The sequence below is a fragment of the Solea solea genome, chromosome 15, assembly GCF_958295425.1.
Source record: "Solea solea chromosome 15, fSolSol10.1, whole genome shotgun sequence".
NCBI lineage: Eukaryota > Metazoa > Chordata > Actinopteri > Pleuronectiformes > Soleidae > Solea > Solea solea.
The window spans coordinates 24,800,151-24,814,130 of NC_081148.1; the positions used below are offsets into that span (position 1 = coordinate 24,800,151).

At 41.6% G+C, this 13,980-nt stretch overlaps 1 long non-coding RNA gene across 1 annotated transcript in view; it reads left to right on the plus strand.

Annotated features, from left to right (window-relative positions):
- Positions 1–13,980, plus strand: part of LOC131474464 (uncharacterized) — a 221,124-nt gene that overhangs the window by 167,132 nt on the left and 40,012 nt on the right. Inside the window, exon 5 of the long non-coding RNA XR_009242292.1 lies at positions 11,668–11,840. This is a non-coding gene — a long non-coding RNA (uncharacterized LOC131474464). The remainder of the gene's footprint in view (positions 1–11,667; positions 11,841–13,980) is intronic.

The window sequence follows — 13,980 nt, forward strand, 5'->3', positions numbered from 1 at the left end:
GTAGGCAGACACAAGGAATTATGTTAGTTTTACTTGTTTTACATCTGTTAACACGCCATCATCTGATTATCACAAAAATATGCCAACTTCTAGTAATCTAGTCATTTATAATCTTTAAAATGACACATGACAGACTTTAAAAAAAAATCATAATCTAGTTTTTTTTACCTTTATTTTGTCTTTGTTTCACTCTCTGCACCAAACCCCATTGAGAAAATCACTGATTTTACATCATTGTCACAGGAGCTGTTAATCCACTGCCGTCACCATCTGTGACTTCAAATATGATCAAATATAATTATCTTGTGATTCTGTTTGAAATCCTTTGTTACGATTTACGTCGGTGACACAAACTTACCAAACGAGGCAGCAGTAGACCAGCAGCTCCTGTGTCTCTGTGAGCTAAAAACGCTGATTTTCTCAATGGACTTTGGTGTAGGAGAGTGAAACTTCACTTTCCTCGTAGAAAAGACTGTGTAACGGCAAAATAAAGGTTCAAAATATATCTTTTATAAGTGTGTCATGTGTAATTTACACAGAATATACATTACTAGATCATATTCTGTTTAAATATGTGGCTTTTTTAATACTTTTATTATCATTTCTGCCCACAGAGCAGGAGGCCCCCCCCCCTTTGTCCTTGCTGACCGGTGATTAGAGGTCGATCCATAATCCAAGGATAATTTGTTTGTGTTTACTCGCAGCACAACACAAACACAAAGAGACAAAACCACCGCGGCGGATCCTTAATCTGTCCGACCAACAGCGGTGAGACACTTTAGCGCCGGCCGGTCAGCGCCGCCGCCGCCTCCACCGTGTTTACCCACATTTCCAGAGCGAACGCATTTGCATATGAAACAGTGTCCTCCGATAATTCTCCAGGACATATTAGCAGATTAGGAGCAGATAGGATTAATGTGTGATGTTTGATACAGTGCACACACACACACACACACACACACACACTCGGACGAGAGTTCACCGATGGGCCGATAGCAGTCAAATCCAGACGCTCTATTTAAAAGGCTGATATTTTACTAGTAAACATGTAGGATTCTCTTCATTATTTGACAACTCCCGTCCCCTCACATCTGCCTCGTTGGTTGGGAGCTTTCCGTCCTGATCGTTATCTGAAATGTCAAAAAGAATGATGCTGATAGCAGCCGGTATGAATAGGGCCAACGCCGGCGCTGATAAGGACGCCGTGCGCGGACTCCAGAGCTCTCCTCGCCAACACTGGATTTCCCCACACGAGGCCTAATTCCACATTAATATGAAAATGTCTCCTCCTCCACCTCATGGAAAGAATTACGGCCCCGCGTGAACCACTCCCCCCCCCCACCCCCCGCCCCCTTTACCTCTGCCACAACAAAAATGCCACGGTAATGTCAGGCGAGATGTGCCGATTTAGATTCCCGACGATTGTCCCGTGTCAGCCTCACTCTCCGACAGCTTCGGATGAGTTGATTAGAGTTGGGACATCAAAAAAAGGCTCGGGGTGGGAGATAAGAGGGAGAGAGGGAGGGAGGGGAGGTGCTAATGCGCTTTCCTGTCAGGAATTAAAAGCACAGGAGGAGTTTCAGTCAAAAGTTCTGCCCGTCTCAGCTTCAGCTATCTTAAAAGACACCGCAGTGACGACTCTGTTGTGTAAGAGTCGAGATAATCGGCCTCTTTAAGGATCAGTTATTGAAGAGATAGTGACTTACAGTAACAACGGGGGTTCAATGACAACATGGCTAAGGAAAAACCTGAACTTAGCCTCCTAAGATCAGGTTCACGTGATCAAATCTACACCAACTTAAGTCTACAATGTCTTAAGAACATCTTTTCCACTTTATCTCAACTTAAAGATTTTTCCAATCAAAAGATGGAAGTTTTAGTCTCGTACACTCACTGCACTAAAGTCAGTCAGTCAGTCAGTCATCATCTACCGCTTTATCCTCTGCCAGAGGGTCGCGGGGGGTGCTGTGCCAATCTCAGCTACATCGGGCGATAGGCGGGGTACACCCTGGACAGTTCGCCAGACCATCGCAGGGCCACACACAGATAGGGACAAACAACCATTCACTCTCACACTCACTCCTATGGTCAATTTGGAGTGTTCAATTTACCTATCCCCACATTGCATGTTTTTGGACTGTGGGAGGAACTCGGGCGACTGAATGAGCGTCTGACAGTCACTGAACGTGGTCGTGATTGGGCCCTGTTCATACCAGCTGCTATCAGCATCATTCTTTAAGACATTTGCTTTGCTAAATGTTGGAGGTTAAGGTGTTTTTTTAAGTCTTTTTAACTTTGATCTACAGTTGGACATCGTTGGCTTTGATTCTTGTGTCAAACGTTGCACACGTGACTCTTCAGTGACGACACACTCTGACCAATCAGTGGGATTTGGAATTATAGATTTTAGAATTTTAAGTATATTTTGGAATTTTGAGTAGATTTTGGAACTTTAAGTAAAATTTGGAGTTATAAATAGATTTTAGAATTTTGAGTAGATTTTGGAACTTTAAGTAGGTTTTGAAACTATAAATAGAATTTGGAACAATAAGTCAGAGTTTTGAGTTTTTTTAACTGATCTACAGTTGGACATCGTTGGCTTTGAGTCTTACATCAGATGTCATGCTCATGACTCTCTGACCACCTGCATGATGAAACTCCAGAGAGGACTCGGTCTTTGGACCGTTCTCTATAAACAATCTGTTCTGAAATATGCAGACTAATAACAATTGTTTCACGTAATCTAACCTAATCTGACCTTTCTGTAATCTGTGATTGGCTGATGAGATGTTTGAATAACTGAGCAGTTGAACAGGTGTACCTAATAAAGAGGCTAAGAGTGTCATTTTGACTAAATCTGATATGATTCTAAATTTCTATGTTGGAAAAATGAAACGATTACCTGCAGGTCACTTTATCCCTCCTCCTCCTCCTCCTCATTATTATCATTATTATTATTATTATTATCATGATTGTTAATGCTTAAACGGTCACAGCCAAAGCTCCATGACCCCGAGTATTACTTCACCTCGTGTTATTCTCATTTTCAGGACAAACATCAGAAAAGCTGCATTTGTTAAGAGTTCATTGTCACAACCTCTCCTTTATTTCCCTCAATAAAACCTTTGATCGCACGTCTACAAAAAGAAAACAGGTCAGTGAATGGATTTGAAAACAAAAAAGTTGCCTCCGACTGACTGTAGAAATAAATTACAGGTCATCTTTTGGATTTCATTGAATAATCTAATGGTGTTTGAGTGAAAGAAAAAGAAAATCAGGATGAAATGAGTTCCTTTTTTCCCTTTTATCCAGCAGGAAGAAAAGCACATGCTGTACATTTCAACCTGCGTCTATAGGAGTTTCATCTTCTCCACCACAGGGGAAACACTCCTTTTAAGCATGTGTCCAAACTGACCCCATCCTTTCATCAAACGTGATAAAAGCTTCTTTGCCTTTTTCCCCCCGCGCCGCCGCCGCCGCTGCTGCTGCTGCTGCTGCTGCTGGTGCTGCTGCTGCTGCTGCTTCCCCACCTTCCTTACCTTACGCCGCTGCTACATCTGAATCAAGGATGCAAATGGGGCTGGAGCCTCACAAAGCCTGGGGTGACCTATATTACAGCTAATGATGGGCCACAGTGTCGGAAGAAGAGCTGGAATGAAAGAGAATTTGAATGAAGCTGACCCACATACAAAGGCGCGACCAGTCAGGAAGGCATGTTCCTTCCTCACTAAGTAGGCCACAATGGGCTTCAAGATTATGCAAAAAGTTCCCCCCTTTTTTTTTCCCTCCTCCTGATGGATGGAAATGGGGAAAGTGATGTGGAGCCTCTGGCAGCGCGAGGCGCGCTCCTTACGTGCACCGCTAACAGGTTCGTGGTGAGGTAAGAGACTTCTTTAATGGGAGTCCAGCTTTTTCTTTTTTTCCTGACAATAACACACATTCTAACAGGAGCACTCAGAGGAGCGCAGACCTCGCCAAGGTTTAAACACTTTGTCACCTGGGTTTTTACATAGCGGCACCTGGAATTTTGCGTAAGCGTGTTAATATAATAAAGAACAAATTCCACTAAAACTACTTTTGCCCTTTCTTTGGCCCCAAATTGTGCATTTCAGCTTATGAATGGTGTCGTGTGTTGTGTTTGTGGCAGATTTTGGTGCCTGAGTTCATATTCTTTACACTTCAAACTTACACTTTAATAAGCAGCTATTATCATAAATGAAGTGATGACCTGACAGAGTTTCTGTGCCTCCATGGAGTATTGCAGCGGAATCCTATTTTCAGACTTTACCCGGCAACAACAAATGCTATCTTCAGTTGCTAATTCAAGACAGCTGAAGCTATGAATGCACTACGCAGAGCAATCTGCCTAATTTATGCGCGGTTAAAGTTTGAATCACTTCTCAGCGGGAGAAATGTCATGTGACGTGCGGAATATGACGCGATGCTACGCGTGCGTTTGTTGTTATTTCCATGCGTCGATGCTAGCAGGATTAGAACGAACAGTAGACGCGAACACGACTCGTTACAGCAAGGAAACCGGCACGGAGTTGACACTGACGCGCAATAAGAGGACATTACGCTAAAAAACTGTTAGCGTAACGACCGCGAATTATAGTGTAACGGGCCGTTGTGCTCGCGAGCTAGAACCCTGTGATCTGTTAAGATGTCACTGAGATATAAACATTTGAACTTGTGTTAAATTTAAACTGATCAAATACGTAAACCGTAATAATCTGCAAATCTGGATGGAACTAAGACTGAGTGTCTCCTCCATGTGTACAAATGTACCACATGTATTCAAATCTAATGAGTTTTGACAACAACCCATTACGTCTAAGACAGTGAGGACGCCACTTAATTCAAATTTTAAGAATCAGAATCACCTTTATTTAACCACATCACAATATACTCACCTCATAAAATGAAGTATGATATCTTCAGGACGTGTTTTTGACTGTGTCACCATCAAACAGCTGTTTTCACACTAGAAACAGGCGTTTGTAAACGGCTCCGTCTCCCACACCAAAGTCCATTGAGAAAATCAATATTTTGAGCTTAAGGCAACACAGGAGTTTCTTGTTCACTGACGTCTTGTTTGGTAAGTTTGTGACACGTAGATAAAGCAGATGAAAGGTTTCCAAATACTGGAGTCCTCAAAGAACATTATTTGAACTTACTAACGGAGGCAGCAGTGAATCAACAACAATAATTACTGTACAGTAAAAACGTGGATTTTCTCTATGGAGTTTGGTGCAGGGGAGTGAGATGTTCACAAAGACACACAAACGTCAGTTTCCAGTTGGCAAAGTGTGTCAAACAGAGAGATAATGAAGGAAAACACCTACTTAAGATACTGTACACTTACACTGGTGTACTTTTAATCAGGTGAGGTCTTGTTTTTACTCTGGAAAATGCTTCAAAAAAACATACATACTCAAGTATAAATATCTAGAAGTGTATGATGAACACATATATTATCTTTGTAACAGAGATGTGATTTACATGAGCGATTAACCAGAGTAAAGTATATCGTGATGATAAAACATCACATGGCAGCAGATTTAAAGGTGTCTTTGATGCACAAATTGTGAAGATTTTAATCTCTCTCTCTCTCTCTCTCTCTCTGATTCGATGCTGATTAATTGATTATGATTAAGTTAAAGAGTCACACTTAGTTTCACACGAGATAAACTCTCGTTCAAGGTCGTCTCTGCAGAAATCTGATATTAACCCTGAGAACACAGAGGAGCATTTAGCTGCTTTTCCCCATAACTGTGTTAAAACATATACAAACTGTGCAATATAGAGTGTGTTATATCCTTTTTTTCATTTACACCAACTCTATACACACACACACCTGAGCAAATGTTTATTAAATTGGATTGAATTGGTTTGATTTAGCTTAATATCACACACACACACACACACACAAAAACAGAGATGAAACATTTTTCAAAGCTTGAAATTGTAGAAACCTTTATTCCGACACTGTAAACTTGAAGAAATATATTATAAGTGTCTAAAAACCATAAAAAAACATAATAACTTTCACGGATCTGTGCCACGTAAGAAGCTCCTGTGCAGTAAAAACAACTCACTTGTTGTTGGACTTTAGCTCGTAATGGAACAGCGACCAGATTATTGCTGATAAAACACAGGTTACTTTGATTTGAACGCTCCGTTTTAAAGATTATTATTATTATTATATACTAACCATTCGCCACAATCTGAGGCTGCGTCCGTCTGTGCTGACGTCTGATGTTGTCTCCTTAGTACTGCAACTCTTCCCTGATCCTTGGTAACAGAAATCTGCCCACCACGTATACATTTAAGGGGATTGTTCAGGGTTTTTTGAACACATGAGGCCCAGATTTATGTATTTTTTCCTCTGTTTCCTCTGTGTGTGTGTGTGTGTGTGTGTGTGTGTGTGGTGTTTTCCAAAAGCAGGAGTCAATGATCATCTTTACAAGGTCAGTTTAGCCGTGTTGCAAAAGGCTAATAGGAACATAATCATACCTCACACACTCACATTCCTGCTTGTGTTTCCCCACTCATTCCACGACTAAAGCTGATAAACTCCGCCCCCAACACCATAAGCATACATTTTGATGCCATTTTTCCTCGCTGTAAGGCTTTTTAATCGAAGAGGGCCACCCTGTGGTTTACCCTCATCGTAGCAGGAGACCCTTCCCTCTTCTCTCCTCCAGCCAATGGGATTACAGCAGGGAGGTGGTGGAGGTGGTGGAGGTGGCTGCGGCGGTGGCAGCGGCGGCGACCACGCACCGTGACCCGTCCGTTTTTTTACGACTTCATTATTTCTCCCCTCCCCGCCACGCTCGTTTTCATTTGCCGGCGCGGGGGCATAATGACTGCGCTGTAATAACGCCGCTTTAACGTTTGCATACTGTTCTCATTTGGTCCAGCCCTCAACCCTTCAGCTAGCATATGGCAGGTAATCAGGTCTGCAATCAGGGCTGCACGTTACACAGGGCCCCGCTTTGAGCGCGGGGGGCTATTACCCATCTGTCTCACCACACACACACACACACAGATACGTGTGTATTCATGCAAACACACAAAAAAAATGAAAAAGAAATGCACAAGTAGACACTTGTACACAAAGTCTGGCTCACATTAGCGCACACACACACACACACACACACACACACACACACTTAAAATCCATAAAGTAACGTAACACCTTAATTCTAAAAAAAAGAACATTTCCTCAAGCAAAGATCATAATGTTACGTGCAATTATAGATTTAACTGTGTATTATAAGTTCAATTGAATAAGTAAATTGAATAGAAGAGATTGTAAATATGTACTGTAAAAAAAAGAAAAGAGGAATAAATGCTGTTTTTCTCATGAAAAATCTAACAAAAAGGATAAGATTTCTCTTTAGAAAAAGAAAAATAGCAGTTTTTTTACGCAACATGCAGCAACTGTAAATTCTATATTATATATATTATAAAATATCCCTTTTTATTCACTATCTCATGACCTTTTAACTGTGGTTTTATTTTTTATTTGTGTTATGTGAATGTTTTTATACTCATTTATATCAAATTTATTGCCACAATTTCAAATGTGTGGGTCACAGCCCCCTAGTGGGCCATGCATTTACTGCAGGTGATAAAAATAAGGAAATATAAAGTGTTTCCATTTGTTTACGTTAAGCTTCCATTAACCATTAAATATTTATTTAAGTCAGTTCAATTTAACTAACCCTTAAGTCACTGTTTACTTACCTTTATTTCAAGGCATTTCGTTTCCTAGATTTGAAAATAAAATGACCTTACATACATGTGCAGAGGCCTGATTCAGAGTTCAAACATTATGTTTTTCTCTGTTTATGAAATTAAAACTATTATAATTGAATGTTCTGGTCGACTAATGAGGATTTTTAGGGTTTAAAAACTTTCTTAAAGGTCCGGTGTGTGACTTGGAGGATTATTCTGTAGACATGGACTGTACTGCTCATAAATAAGTGTAAAAATGCATTAAAATTCAAAATATTTCGGTTTTTGTGCCAATTAAAATTAAGCTATTATATCTACTTAGGACAAGGGTCTCGCTTTAAGGAGGCAGCCATTTTGTGTCAACATGTTCCTCCAGCAGCCTGAACACCATTTCTTCTTAATGATGCAAATGTGGAAGAATGGCTCCGCCCACGTCAATCCCATGTATAAACCAACAAATGAGAAAGAAGAAATAACAGCAAGAGTGAACTTTCACATCCTTTGTGGAATCTGGAGGCCACCGTAGTTCCCTGATGTGCTAGGGAACGAGAACAGGTGATTTCCCTTAGTTTTTGCAATCTGCAGTCTCACCATTAGATGTCACTAATTCTTACACACTGGACCTTTATTTTTGGGAGAATTTGGAGCAAACTGTGGCACAAGAATGTTACTGATAATGATCCGGTCTGACCTGCGATGTCTTAGTTCCACAGTCGTATTAAAAGCCGTCTCCGCTCTCATCTCCTCCTCCTCCTCCTCTTCCTCTCTCTCTTCATACCTTGGAATAATCCATTTCTACACATCAAGGCACGTACTGTACATTCTCCAGGGCTGCAGCATATGGTTCCATCATTAAGTATGAAGTACATGCACAAAGCCTGTTAGAAATAAAGTCTGTCTGGGACCCCTGTTGGTAGTTACAGCCCACAGTCCATTTCAAAGACATGTCTTTTTTTGTGGCTTTTATCACCAGTGTGAGACTTGGCCTTGATGAGAGCTAAATTACGACTTTAACACTGCACAGTGTTTGATGTTTCCACAGGCATGTAAGCCTGCTCGCTGCATTAACAATGCTTTTTTCCAACAGAGTTTTTGTATAACGTAACCTGTGGTGTCTCACACTCAGTGTTGAGTAGAAGAAGCCAGTGCTGGACCACAGTAACTCTACAAACACACGAGTAAAGAAACATGTGGAGCCTCCAAGCAAATGAAATAATACTTAATACATTTACATATGGGAAGAAACTGTAATGAAATCTATAATCTATAAATAAGGAAGCTGCGGCACAACATGTAAGCAAAGAAAGTCACGTAACGCGGGAAAACACGTACACAGGTGCTTCCACAAAAGGACGGACTATAATGATCACGGAAGCTCTGAAAGACGAGTGTCATTCTTTTGGGGGGGAGAAATGTTTTTTATTTTTATTTTTCTCTCTTTTGGGGGAAAAGGTGGATTTTTCTAGGTTTTTTTACATCTTACTTGGAAGAAAAAAGTTTTTGTTAAGCGTATGTTTTTGTAATACTGAAAGAAATACAATTACATATATATACTGTATATATGTATACATATACATATATATAGAAATATATACATGGACATAAATGTATCTCAGGGTAGCCGTCGTTATTAGAACAGTATTTTGAGCACAAATGAAAAATGGAACCAAACTCTGCATACGACAGATTTACTGTGGAACAAACAATTGTGTTTTTACTATTGATTTATTTCTGATATGGATGTCTAATCTGAGGGGAGGGGGGGTTCCAGTTTAAACGTCCGACTAGGAACATGTACATTCCGACTACACAGCAATCAGAAGAGAGACATGTGTTTTTTTAAAGTTTGATACAGTGGACATTTTTTTTGCCTTTCCATTAGTAATAGCACCAAAATAACCAGCTGCAACAGTTCCATTTCTTTGGCACCCTTTTCTCGGGGTACCAGAGTAAAATGGTACGGTACAGTCACGACAGTCAGCTGATCGGGCGACAGATTTGTGATCGTGTGAATATCCCATGAAAGTCCATGAAAGTCTATTCTCAAAGTTGGTGTCAGCGTATGTTGTCATCGTTCGTTTTCGTTCATTGTCGTTGGTTGTTGTCGTTCGTTGTCATGTCATCAGTACGACATGGCGCTACACGGCCATCAGGCACAGCCCACATCCTGCTTACTAAGTAAAGGTAGCGTTCTCAGTGTTTTCAGTCAAAAGCCTGAACCAGGTCTTTACTGTTCCAAACTCTAGGGTACTGCACCATGATGGAAACACAGCACATCACACTATTCTACAATCAGAGTAAATAAAACGCTGAATGTCATTTCCGGACTTTTGGTGCCTCCTGTTCCTGGTCAGGTTTTGGGTTTTTTTCAGGAGCTAATCTATGAAAACCTCAACTGCGTTTACTGACGATGATGTCATGATGGGAATCAACATAAAAGAAGTCAAGGACCAATTTTGTTTGTGGCACGACATCAGCGGCGGATACACACATCACGCATGGCTGCCTGTGGGGGAGAAGGACATCGGAAAAAGGCTCATGTGGACGGACGCCGATGGACGCTATAATGTGACTGACATACTACCGTGCAGTCCAGAGGTCAGAGAGGGAGAGAGGGAGAGAGAGAGGGAGGGAGGGAGGGAGGGAGGGAGAGAGAGAGAGAGAGAGAGTGAGGAGGCTGAAGACCAAGACGCCCCTGTTTCATTTGGCAAACGGTGATGGAACTTTCCCGACTCGAGCCAAAGACAAAAGAGGAGACAGTTTGAAGACAGTTTGAAGACAGTGTGAAAGACTACACAGAGCGCGGCGGCCAGGACAAAAGATAAAACGCAGTTGTCAGTAAATACAGCGATGATGAGACAAGACAAACCCAGTCTGGCAGCATGGATGGAAACCATTACCTCCAACTGGACGGGGAGCTTTGAAGATTGTCGGCGGGATATTCGGCCCCCGCCAACTGAAGAGGCAGCGCAGCAGAATCCACACGTCCTCATTTGTACAGATGTACAACCAAATAGTGTGATCATACAGTATCTATGTGTGTGTGTGTCTATGTGTACACACACACACACACCTCGACTCGCCATGTTTCAACCTCGCCGTGTTTGTCGAGCTCTCAGGCCCCAAATCCGTTATTACCTCCTGAAATGACAACTCATTTCCACAAATGTAATCTCTTCTCTTTGCCTGCGAGAGGCTGTAAAGTAAACACACAGAAAACACAGAGCAAAGAGAGAAGGAGGGAGAGAGAGAGAGAGAGAGAGGGAGGGAGAGACAGAGAGAGAGGGAGAGCGCTCCTTCACATTTGAAAAGGGAATGGAGGATGAATGAGAGGAGTGAAGAAGATAAAAGACTGAGAGCATTTCAAGAGGTTTCCTCTACTTCTTCTACTACTTGTACTGGATATATTATTTAAAAAGAAAGAGTAAAGTGCATCTTCTGAGAGGAAAAGATGGTTTCACGGTGTATTCCTTATTTTCTTATTGTAAATAAGAATATATTTACTTTTTATATACTGTATGTACAGTATATGTTGATGCGTGTTTAAATTCCATTTATTATATGAACACTTGCTGTTATTAAATACAGGTTAAAAAAACATGAATAAATAGCATGAGAAAATGCTGCATCATGTTTTAAATATATTAAAGGACAGTTTAGGTTTTTTTGGATGAGGTATTGACACATGACTGCTCAACGAAAAGCTCACCTCATCAAATCTGCTTAAGTCAATGTTAACCTTAACAATGTGTTCACAGCTTTATGTCAGTGTGAAACCTCACTTTTAACAAGTGCTCACTCTCCCACACCAAAGCCCATTGAGAAAATCAGTGATTTTCACATCACGGCAACAGGAGCCGCTGATCCACTGATCCACTGCTGCCTCTGTGAATACGTTCAAATGGTTTTTACTTGTGTTTTCAGGGTTGGAAATCCTTCACTCACATTTACTGCTGGGGCACAAACTTACCCGAGGAGGCAGCAGTTGACCAGCAGTTGACCAGCAGTTAACCAGCAGTTGACCAGCAGCTGACCAGCAGTTGACCAGCAGTTAACCAGCAGCTGACCAGCAGCTGACCAGCAGCTCTTGTGTCCCAGTGAGTTAAAAACGGTGTTTTTCTCTATGGTCTTTGGTGTGGGAGAGTAAAGTTTTTACAAACCTGATTTTACAGCCATAAAAGTCTGTCTTACGATGAGATAAAGTGGATATCACGTTCTTAAGATGTTGTAAACAGACACACACTTTATATTACAGCTATTTTATGTGGTTAAAATCTGTTTTTTCACTTTGTTTCGTGCTAAATCATGACATAGCAAAGACTGAACTGTCTCTACACACATAGAGTAGAAAGAGATAAATAACAATAACAGTGTGTTCTCCATCCGTCTGCCCACTAATCCATCCCTCAGCCTCCGCCACATCACATGTGACGGCTTTAATCGCAGGCCAATCACCGCCGGGTCACAATTAATAAAAAGCCACAACAGCCGCAGATAATAAACAAGTCCAAATTGCTGCGTTAATCGAATGATGCAAACATCGATGAGTAACAAAAGTTCACCGCCGCCACTGACAATTTCCTAATTGTATTCACTCATTCATGGCAATTTTATTAACATGGAGCGGATGTGTTTCTGCCCTTCCACTGTCACAGCACCGGGGATCTAATTTCATTATTTTCCACAAGATTTGCTTGACTACTGCCGCCGTGCTAGTGGCGCGCCGCGGCCAGATGTTTGTGCTATTAGAGAGAGGAAGCAAAGCCTGTTGGGTAAACATAATTAAAGAAAGTTGAAGCTTCTTCCTCTTCTTTTCTTCTTCCCCTCCTCCCTGCCCTCTCTTTGTCTCTCCACCTCTCCTCCTGCCAGTCTCTCGCTTTCGTCTAAACTTTACTTCATTAGACTTCAAATTTCAATTAACATCAGAGTCACATGTTCCTGTGAGCAGGAGCACGAGGCCTGCACGGAGAGCTGGGCACGCACGGGAGTGTAACGCAGTGGACGAGACACATCACACACAGACACGCACAGATGCTTGAGCCTACATGTGTATGCAAAATACACAGACGAGACAAAATCAGCAGACGAGTGGGAAAAAGGGGGAGATACATCAAACATGGCTGCCGGAGGAGACAGAAGGAAACTAACTCATCACTCTATAATATCTTAGACAGCGGTTTCTCACAAGAAACCTACTTTTATTAACCGCCATTGTCTGACTGAAAAATGACGTTTTGTGTTGTTTGGTCAACCGTTTGCTCTCCCACACCAAAGCTCATTGAGAAAATCAGTGTTTTTAGTTTGTGTGGACATGGTCGCTGCCAGTCTACTGTCGCCTCCTTTGGTGAGTTTGTGTCGCTTAGTTTAATCCAAATGAAGGACGAGTTATGCCGAATACACGTTTAAACACATTTTGATTTACTCATGGAGTCTGCAGTGGATCAGCAACTCTCTGTGTGCTGTGGTGTAAAATCACTGGTTTTCTCTATGGAGTTTGGTGTGGGAGAGTGAACGCTTTACCAAACTACACAAAACGTCGTTTTTCAGTCAGAAAATGTCGTTTTTCAGTCAGACAATGGCGGTTAATAAAACTAGATCATCTTAACAAAGACTCAGGGAGGTTCTCAGCACACGTGACATCACTTAAAGTTGATGTTGTTCGTATCAAACGTGCTGCCACATCATTCATCGCTCCTTCTACCTGTGTGGCTGATGAATCCAAACACTGTTGACCCCATGCCCCGCCTCACTGTGTGTGTGTGTTTATTAAAATGGTCGGTCGGTGCAGGCCAATCACACAGGAATTACTGTCCACGCCTGACGCATGCTAAATAAAAGTAACACACACACACACAGACACACACACAGAGAGAGAGGGTAAATGAAATCACTCATGTCACGGTGCTAATAGGCCCAGCTTCACTCTCCGTGTAATTCCAGTGGTCGACTCGGCGAAAAAAGAAAAAAAGAAAAGAAGTTGGTTTGAGCGAGAAAAATCTATTAGGGCCAATATCACAGACAGTGTGTTACAAGAGGTCATTACAAGATTATGTAAACCCAGAGAGAGCATTTCCATGCAGCCGCCATTTACATATGATTACTGCATCACAGTTATGCACTGATTATACACACACACACACACACACACACACACACACACACACACAGAGCGATTCTTCCATTCATTTGACAGCGTAAACAAAACAAACCTTCACCTAACCCCACAATTCAAGTCTG